Raw genomic sequence first — 10,518 nt, 5'->3', positions numbered from 1 at the left:
GCTGTGTCAGACAGAGCATTAGTGCACAGGGAGGCCTATGAAACTGGGGTGCCATCAAGAGATGTGCAGGTTGATTCTCCTTTGGGTTTTCTGGGTAGCCCCATAGGGCACTTTTTTTCTTCTGGTGTGCAGGCAGGCTGCTGCACTGTGGCTCCAGAATTCCCAGTCTGGAGGGCTTCTGGGCCAGGAGTGTGAGGATGGAAGTCTGAAAACACAGGTTAGGGTGTGTTTCAGGGCCGAGTGCATGGCAATCCCTATCTGCAGTGGCTGATTCGAGATCTCAAGCATCTCAGGCGAGTAAGGGCGACTGTTAGACATTCCCTCAGAGTAGAGTTTGTGTCCATGATGGCTGCCTAATGGAGGGCTGACTTCATGAGGCCATGGAGGTTTTCCCACGCTGGGGCTTGTGAGCTGCTTTAAACACCAAGGTTTCCTTCTCCGGGACAGCGGGAGTCCTGTTTGAGGGCTCCAGGTCCCCCCATATGGAAAGATTTGATAGCAGGGCTCTACGCATAATACCTGGGATGTCTACCTTGCATTACCATTTCAACCTAAGAACATGGCTGGTTCGATCTGGTGTATCTGAGTCCAGCTATCCAGGGGGCTGAGTTGAAATCGAATCTCATACTCGGGATAAAATGCGGGTTTGTATCCAGGGAGCCCTTGGAATGTGGCAGTGGCTCAGGAGCCATACAGGATTCTCCTACCCTGAGGGTTTGACACAAGTCCCAAGAGCAAGGTGTCCTTCTGGGGACAGGAGGTATTCTGTTTTGTGGCTCAAGGACCACATGTTGGACCATATGTTTGTATTTGAGAACAGGCCATGGGGAGATGCCTGAAAATCTATGCTACGGTATAGATTATATCCTTGGGGCATGTCAGGTTCAATCTTCTGTCTCTAGGTCCATTTACCTGTGTGTCTACCAGGAAATCTTTGCTCTGGGTGTGCTGCATTGTGGCTGCAGAATTCCCAATCTGGAGGGCTTGTGGGCCAGGAGTGCGAGGACGGAAGTGTGAAAACACAGGCTAGGGTAAGGTTTATGGGCTAGGGCATGGCAGACTGAGTCTGAAGAGGCTGAATCAAGATTTCCAGAATTTGGAGTAAGGGTGAGTGTCAGACGTTTGCTCACTCTGGTGTTTATGTCCATGATGGCTGTGTATTGGAGGGATGGCCTCATGAGTGCATGGAAGTTTCCCACGCTGTGAGTTGTGAGCTGCTCCAAAGAGCAAGATTTTCTTCTGAGGGCCTGGGGATGTCCTGTTTGATGGCCCAAGTGTCACCCATACGGAAATATATGAGAGCAGGGCTCTACATATGGATGCCTGGAAACCCCACCCCACACTCCTATCGGCACTGAGGAAAAAGGCAGGTTCACTCTGCTGCCTCTGGGGCGAGCTACCCAAGGGCCCGAGTTGAAATGGAAGCTCATGCTGATGTGTCGCAATGTGGATGGGTGTCCACGGAGATCTGGGAATGTTTTGGTGCCTTTGGGGGCATGCAGGATTCTCCTACCCTGAGTCAAGGTCGCTCAGGTGGATTTTGTGTCCATGAGATCCTGGGATCAGAGACTGGCCTCATGGGGGCATCAAGTTTTATCCCTCTCTGGGATTTTTGCATATATAAAAAATACTCTGGTCTATTCTGGGGAATAGTTCCTGTCCTGTCTTATGGCTCAGCCATCCCCAATATGGAGGGATTCGAGAGCAGGTATAGATGCCTGAAAACGCAACGTAAGGATAGAATTAGTTCATAGTGGCATTGCAGGTCTTTGATCCTGGCTCTGGTCCAAGATACCCATGGAGATGTATTGAAGATGGGGCTCAGTCAAGGAGTCACAATGTTTGTTTGTGTCCTGGTCAGCCAGAATTAATGGGTGTGGTCTCAGGAGCAATGCAGGTTTCGCCCAACTCAGGGGGATTTACATAACCCTAGAAAGCTTCTGGGGGACAAGAGGAGTTCTGTTTTGTGTCTCAGTGGTCCCCAATGTGGAGGAATTTGAGAGAAGGGATCTGGGGTGGATGCCTGAAAATGCAACCTATTGTTACAATTAGCGCCTAGGGGAATGGCCAGTCTGATCTTCTGACTCTGGTGCCAGCCACGTGGGTGACTGACTGGAGGTTGGGGCTTAGGTTGAGGGATAGAATGTGTTTTAGTATCCATTGTTAGATTCTGTAAAGGAGGGTGGGTTTGGGGTTTCATGCAGCTTTCTCCTAATCTGTGTGTTGCGTGCAACTCCATAGGGCACGTTTTCCTTCTGGCGGGCAGGAAGAGTCCTGTGCTGTGGCTCCAGTGTCCTCTAACTGGCGGACTTGTGGACCAAGAATCTCTGGACAGAGGCCTGAGAGACTAGCTAGGGCGAGTGTTAGGGCCTAGGGCATGGCAGTCACAACATGTGGACACTGAGGCAAACTCCAGTGAATCTGATGTTAAGGCACGTGTCAGGATGTTGCTCAGTCTGAAATTTGCGTCAATGAGATATGCTGAATGTAGGTTTAGCCTCATGATGGCAAGGAGTATTCTCCCTCTGGGGGTTTTTGTGCAGTTCGAAATAGCTTGATATATCTTGGGTGGTAGGTGCTGTGTTGTTATAGGAATTAGGTTTCCCCAATATGGAGGTATTCGAGAGCAAGGTTCTGGGTATGGATGCCTGAAAACCCAGCCTAGGTTTTGGATTTGGTCCTAGTGTCATGGCAGGCCTTAGATCCTGTCTCTGGGGTGGGGTACCCATGTGGCTTTGTTGAAAATACTGCTCAGGCTATGGGTCACAATGGGTGTTTGTGTCCAGGATGGCCTGCAAAAGTGAGCGTTGGGCAACACAGTTTTCTGCCATCTCTAAGGGTTTTACGTAGCTCCAAAAGAAATGGTTTCCTTTTGAGCGACAGAGGGATTTTGTTTTGTGGCTACAGGTTCCCCCACATGGAGGGATTCAAGAGAAGGGATCTGGGTATGGATGGCTGATAACCCATCGTAGGTTAAACATAAGGGCCTAGGGAATGGCAGGTCCGATCTCCTGGCTCTGGGGCCAGCCATCTTGGTGGCTGGTTGGAGGAAGGGACTCAGGGTGTCACACTGTGCCGTAGTATCCAGGGTGGCATACACATGTGGGTGGCATTGGGGGCAATGCATGTTTCCCCTAATCTAGGGGTTTTGTGCAGCACCATAGGGCACATTTCATATCGGTAGGGCAAGGAGAGTCCTGGTGTGGCTATGGAGTCCTAATCTTGTGGACTTCTGTTCCAGGAGTCAAGGGACGGAATTCTGAAAGCCCAAGATCAGTTTATGGTTAGGTTATAAGGCATGGATGCCCTACCTGCATATGCTGAGGTGATCTCTCCAGATTCCGAAGTTAGGGTGAATGTCAGGCATTCGCTCAGACTAGAATGTGTATCCTAGGGCCTCCAAATATGTGGGTGTCCTGCTGGAGCTTGGAGCGTACTAAAGCTCGGGGTCTTTGCACAGCTCCAAATAGTATGGTTTCCATCAGGAGGACAAGTGGAGTCCTGTTGTATTGCTCTAGGGTTCTCCAAATGGAGGAATTACAGAGCAGGGCTCTAGTTATGGATGCCTGAAAGGTCAGCCTAGGGTTAGGCTTAGGGCATGGGGCATAGGAAGTCCGATCTGCTGACTCTGATGCCAGCTATCTGGGTGCTGAATTGAGGTCGCTGCTCAGGTTTAGGGACGGAATGTGTATTTGTGTTCAGGGTTGGCTTCCACAACTTTGGATGGCTGAGGGTTATCGTGCAGCTTTCTCCTCATCTGGGGGTTGCATGCAGCTCTATAGGGCATGTTTTCCATCTGGAGGGAAGGCAGAATCTTGCGGTTTGGCTCCGGTGTTTCCTATCTGGAGGGATTGTAGACCACGGCTCTGAGGATGGAAGTCTGTGAAGCCAATCTAGCAGTATGGCTAGGGCCTAGTAGATGGAAGGGCTAATCTACAGTTGCTGAGGAATGCTCCCTGGGATATGAGGTTAAAGTGAGAGTCAGGAGGTCACTGAGGCTGGAGTTTTTGTCCATGAGATCCATCAAATCTGGGAGTGGCCTCATGGGGAAATGGACTTTTATCCCACTCTGGGTTATTTGCATAGTTTAAAAATAGCTTAGTTTATTCTGAGGAATATGTCCTGTCCTGTTTTATGGCCCATGGCTCCCCATATGGAGGGATTCAAAGCAGGTCTTTGGCTATGGATGTCTAAATTCCTAACCTAGGGTTAGGATTAGGTCTTAGTGGCATTGGAGGCCTTATATCTTGGCTCAGAATGGAGCTACCTATGGGGCTGTGTTGAAAATGGGGCTCAGGCTAAGGGTCACAGTGTGTGTTGGTGTCCAGGGTGACCAGCACTAATGGGTGTTGCCTCTGGGGCAAAGAGGGTTTTGCCCAACGTTGAGGGATTTTCACAACCCCAGAAAGCTTCTGGAGGGCAAGATTAGTTCTGTTTTGTGGCTCAGGTGTCACCCATGGAGAGGGATTTTAGAGAAGAGCTCTGGAGATCAATGCCTGAAAATGCAACCTATTGATATGATTAGCGCCTAGGGGAATGGCCAGTCTAATCTGCTGACGCTGGTGCAAGCCTCGTGGGTGGTTTACTGGAGGTCAGGGCTTAATTTGTGAGACAGAATGTGTTGTAGTGTCCAGGGCCAGCTTCGGAAATTGAGGGTGGCTTTGGGGTTTCATGCAACTTTCTCCTAATCTGTGGGTTGTGTGCAAATCCACAGGGCACGTTTCCCTTCTGGAGGGCTGGAAGAGTCCTGGGCTGTTGCTCCGGTGTACCCTCTCTGGAGGGTAGTGGGCCAGGACCTTTGGACGGAGGCCTAAGTACCAAGCTTCGTATGGCAGAACCAACGTGTGGACGCTGAGGCAAACTCCAGGGAATATGACAATAAGGCAAGTGTCAGGCTGTTGCTCAGGCTGGAGTTTGTGTTGATTAGATCTGCTGAATATAGGTTAGGCTCATGGGGGCAAGGAAATTTCTCCCACTTAGGGGTTTTTGGCAGTTCCCAATAGCCTGGTCTAATATGGGGGGTAGCTGCTATGTTTTTTTTTTTTTAGGAATCAAGCTTCCCCCATATGGAGGGATTTGAGAGTAGGGTTCTGGGTATGGATGCCTGAAAACCCAGCTTAAGTTTTGGATTTGGTCCTAGTGGCATGGCAGGCCTTAGATCCTGGCTCTGGGGCGAGCTACCCATGCCGATTTGTTGAAAATGTGGCTGAGGTTAAGGGTCCCAATGGGTGTTTGTGTCCAGGATGGCATATAAAAGTGGCCATGGCCTCAGACACAAGTTAGGTTTCTGCTATGTCTGAGGGCTTTACATAGCTCCAAAACCCAAAGTTTCCCTCTGGGGGGCAGGAGAACTTCTGTTCTGTTTCTCAGGGGTCCCCCGTATAATGTGATTCAAGAAGAGGGCTCTGGGAATGGATGCCTGAAACCCCAACCTAGGGATAGGTTCAGGGCCCAGGGACATGGCAGGTCTGATCTGGTGGGTCTTGGCCAGGTAATCCAGTGACTAATTGGAGGGCAGAAATCAAGTTGTGTCAGACTGCATATTAGTGTCCTGGGTGTGGAAGGAAAGCAGGGTGACATCAGGGGCCGTGCACGTTTCCCCTAATTGAGGGGTTTTGTGCAGCTACTTAGGGCACAGTTTACCTCTGGAGGGCAGGTAGAGTCCTGAGGGTTGGCTGCAGACTCCCCAGTCTGGATGCTTTGCATTCCAGGATTAAAGGGATGGAATTCTGAAAGCCCAAGCAAGTTTATGGTTAGGGTATAGGGCAGGGATTCCTTATCTGCAGATGCTGAGGTGAGCTCTCCAGATTCTGAAGTTAGGGTGAGAATTAGGCATTAGCTCATACCAGACTAGAATTTGTGTCCGCTAGGCCCGCAGAATGTGTGGGTGTCCACCTGGGGCCATGAAGTTATCTCCTGCTGGGGAATTTTCGCAGCTCCAAATAGAATGATTTCATTCCTGGTGAGAGTTGGAATCCTGTTGTATGGCTCAGGGGTCACCATATGGACAGATTCGAGAGTAGGGCCCTGAGATGGATGCCTGATAACCCAATGTAGTTTTAGCTGTGAGGACTAGGGACATGGTAGGTCCGATCTGCTGTCTCCGGGGCCAGCTATGTGACTGGCTGACTGTAGATCAGGGCTCAAACTTAGGGACAGATTGTGTATTAGTGTTGGGTTGGATTCCGTTATTCGGGGAGGTCTTATTGGCCATGCAGTTTTCTCCTAATTTGGGTGTTTCATGCAGCTCCATTGAGCACGGTTTCCTTCTGTAGTGTAGGCACAGTCCCATGGTGTTGCTCTGGTGTTCTCTTTCTGGAGGGCTTGTGGGCAAGGAGCCTTTGGACGAAAGTTTGAAAACCTGTCTGAGGGTTAGGGTCAGGTCCTAGGGCATGGTAGTCCCAATCTATAGATGCTGTGTGAGCTTCCTTGGATCTGTGGTTAAGGCAAGTGACAGGAGGTCGCTCAGACTGGATTTTGTGTCCATGCCATCTGACGAATGTGTGGGTGCTCTCATGGTACTCTGGAGTTTCTCCAGCTCTGGGGTTTTTATGTAGTTCCAAATAGTTTGGTATATTCTAGGCAGTGGGTACTGTTCTGTTTTATGGTTCAGGGGTTCCCCCATATGGAGGGGCTTGAGAGCAGTGCTCTGGGTATGGATGCCTGGAACCCAACCTACGTTTAGGGTTAGGTCATAAAGGTATGGCAGGGCTTATATTCTGGCTCTGAGAAGAGCTACCCAAGGGGCTTTGCTGAAAATGGGGCTCAGATTAAGAGTCACCATGGTTTTTTGTGTCCTGGGTGGCCTGTAAATTTGGGCACGGCCTCAGGGGCAACACAGGTTTCATCTACCTCTGGGGGTTATACATACCTGTAAAAAGCAAGGTTTCCTTCTGGGGGGCCAGGAGGTGTTTTTATGTTTTGTTTTGTTGTTTGTTTGTTTGTTTGTTTGTTTTTTTTTTTTGGCTCAGATGTCCCCTGTGTGGAGGGATTCGAGAGGAGGGCTCTGAGTATGGATGCCTGAACTCTAAATTTGGGTTAGGATTAGGGCCAAGGGACCAAGATGTTCTGATCTGCTCGCTCTGGGGCTATCTGTTCCAGTGGCTGATTGGATGGGACTTATGTTGTGTCAGACACCGTATTAGTGTCTTGGGTAGAATGTGAACATTTGGTGGCATCGGGGCCATGCACGTTTCCCCTGATCAAAGGGTTTTGTCCAGCTCCTTAGGGCATGGTTTCCTTCTGGAAAACAAAGTGGGTCCTGTGGTGTGGCTCCAATATTGAGGGTTTGCATTCCAGGACTCAAGGGATAGAATTGTGAAAACTCAAGCTCATGTATGGTTAGGGTGTAGGACATGTATCCCTGATCTGCAGATGCAGTGGTGAGCTCCCCAGATTCTGAAGGTAGGGTGGTGTCACATATTCCCTCAGACCAGACTAGAATTTGTGTCCATTAGGGTGGCCAAATATGTGTGTGGCCATCTGGTTCCATGGAGATTTTTCCTGCTCTGGGGTTTTGGAACAGCTCCAAATAGTATGGTTTCATTCGGCGGGAGAGGTGGAGTTCTGTTTTATGGCTCAAGAGTCCTGATATGGAGGGATTTGACAGTGGGCCTCTGGATATGGATGCCTGACAACACAGCCCAGGGTTAGCATTAGGGACTAGGGGAATCCAGGTCTGATCTGCTGACTCAGGGGCTAGCTCTGTAGGTGACTGACTCTAGGTCGAGGCTCAGGGTGAGGGACAGAATGTTTATTAGTGTCCACGTTTGGTTTCCGTCAATAGGGATGGCCTCGTTGGTCATGCCAGTTTCTCCAAATCTGGGGGTTTGTGTGGGTTTATTGAGCATGTTTTCCTTCTGGAGGGTGGGCAGAGTTTCAGGGTTTCTGTCTGAAGTTCTCTATCTGGAGGGCTTTTCTGTGAGAACTTTTGGCACAGAGTCTGAAAACCATGCTGTGGTTAGGGCTAGGGCCTAGGGCATGGCAGGACCAATCTACAGACACTGAGTCGAGCCTCAGCAGGGATCTGAGGATAAAACGTGTGTCCCGAGGTCACTAAGGCTGGAGTTTGTGTCCATGCAATCCACCAAATGTGAGGGTGGTCTTGTGGGGCCATGGAGTTCTCTCTTGCTCTTTGGTGTTTGTGCAGTTCCAAATAGCTTAGTCTCTTCTGGGGGATAAATGCTGTCCTGTATTATGGCTCAGGGTCGCCCATATGGAAGGATTGGATATCAGGGCTGTGGTATGAAAGCAAAAAATATCAACCTACATTGTGGGTTAGGCTCTAGTAGCCTGGCAGGCTTATATCCTGGCTCTGGTGTAAGTTACCCATGGGACTGTGTTGAAAATGGGGCTAAGGCTTAGGGTGACAATGTGTGTTTGTGTGCAGAAGGGCCTGCAAGAGTACTCGTGGCCTCTGGGCCACTGCAGATTTCTTCTGATTCTGAGGGTTTAACATAGCTTCGGAAAGCAAGGTTTTATTCTGGGGGGTAGAAGGAGTTCTGTTTTGTGGCTGAGGGGTACACTGTGTGGAGGGAATCAAGAGGAGAGCTCTTGGTATGCATGCCTGAAACCCCAAACTCTTGTTGCGATTAGGTCCTAGGCTCATGGCAGACCCGATATGCTGGCTCTGGGGCCAACTGTCCCAATGACTGATTGGAGGACAGGACTCAGGTTGTATCAGACAGCGTTTTACTGTCCAGGGTGGAGAACGTAAGTGGGCTGGTATGAGGGCTGTGCATGTTTTCCCTGATTGAGTGGTGTTCTGCAACTCTATAGGGCATGTTGTCCTTCTACAGGGCAGGGAGAGTCCTGTGGAATGTCTCCAGAGTCCCCAATATGGAGGGTTTGCATTCCAGGACTCAAGGGATGGAAATCTGAAAACCCAAGCTTGGTTAGGGTGTATTGCATGGATTCCTGATCTGCAGTTGCTGAGTGGAGCTCTCCAGATTCTGAAGTTAGGATGAGTGTCAAACATTCTTTCAGACTAGACTAGAAGTTGTGTCCACTAGGGCTGATGAATGTGTGTTTGGCCTCCTTGAATCATGGAGGTTTCTCCAGCTCTGGGGTTTTGGGGGAGCTAAAAATTGTTTTGTTTCATTTTGGGGAAAAGTGGCATCCCGTTTTAAGTCTCAGGGGTTTCCATGTCATGGGTATCGAGAGCAGGGCTGTGGGTATGCATGCCTGAAACCACAAAATACGCTTAGCATTAGGGACTAGAGGAACCCAGACTTGATCTCCCGACTCTGATGCCAGCTACATAGGTGGCTGACTGGAGGTCGGGCTCAGGCTGAAGGACAAAATGTGTATTAGTGTCCATGGTCCGGTTTGTCAATGAGGGAGGCTTTGTGGCCACACAGTTTGCTCCTAATCTAGGAATTTTGTGCTGCTATGGTGAGCAGTTTTCTTCTGGAGGGTTGGCATAGTGCCATGGTGTCACTCTGGTGTTCTCTACCTGGAGAGCTTGTGGTCCAGAACTCTTGGAACCGAAGTCTGAAAACACATGCTGTGGTTAGGGTTAGGGCCTAGGGCATGGCAGCCCCAATCTACAGATGTTGAGGTGAGCTCCTGGGCATCTGAGGTTAAGGCAAGTGTCAGTAGGTCACTCAGGCTGGAATTCGTGTCCATGCATAACACCAAATGTGGGGATGGCCTCATGGGGCCATGGAGTTTTCTCCCACTCTGGGGATTCTGCGCAGATCCAAAAAGTTTGGTCTATTCTTGGGACCAGGTGATGTCTTAAATAGTAGCTCAGGAGTCTCCATATAGAGGGATATGAGAGTAGGGTTCCAGGTATGGATGCCGAATGCCAACCTATGTTTAGCGTTATGTCTTTCTGTCATGATAGACCTTATATCCTGGCTTTGGGGTGAACTACCCATGAGGCTGTGTTGAAAAGCGGGCTCAGGCAAAGGGTCATAATGGCTGTTTGTATGCAGTGAGGCCTGAAACATAGGACGTGGCCCCAGGGGCAACACAGTTTTTTTTCCAACTGTGATGGTTTTACATAGCTCCAAAACTCAAGGTTTCCTTCTTGGGGCAGGATGAGTTCTGTTTTGTGTCTAAGGGGTGTCTTAGAGACCTAAGGTGTAGAGGGATTCTAGAGGAGGGTTATGGTTATGAATGCCTGAATCCACAACCTAGTGTTAGGATTGGGGCCTAGGGGCATGGCAGGCTCAATATACTGGCTCTATGCCCAGCTTCCAAAAGGCCTTCATTGAAACCGGGAGTGAGGCTGAGGGTCACAATGTGGGTTTTGCCCGGGGGAGCCCTCAAATGTGGGCATGGATTCGGGCTATGCAGGTTACTTACTCCTACTCTGAGGGTTTTACACCCACACCAACAGCATTTGAACTCAGCCCCCATGTTGCTCGCACCAATGCCAGCACATCTAACCTACCATGTTCCTGGGTTCCAATATTAACTCTAGGTAGGTTTCCCAGGCATCCATGTGGAGGGTCCTGCTCTTGAATCTTTCCGTATAGGGGAAACTTGAGCCATCAAAGAGGATTCCCATAT

The sequence above is a fragment of the Meles meles genome, unplaced genomic scaffold (assembly GCF_922984935.1).
Source record: "Meles meles unplaced genomic scaffold, mMelMel3.1 paternal haplotype, whole genome shotgun sequence".
Classification (NCBI taxonomy): domain Eukaryota; kingdom Metazoa; phylum Chordata; class Mammalia; order Carnivora; family Mustelidae; genus Meles; species Meles meles.
This window is presented reverse-complemented; position numbering follows the sequence as displayed.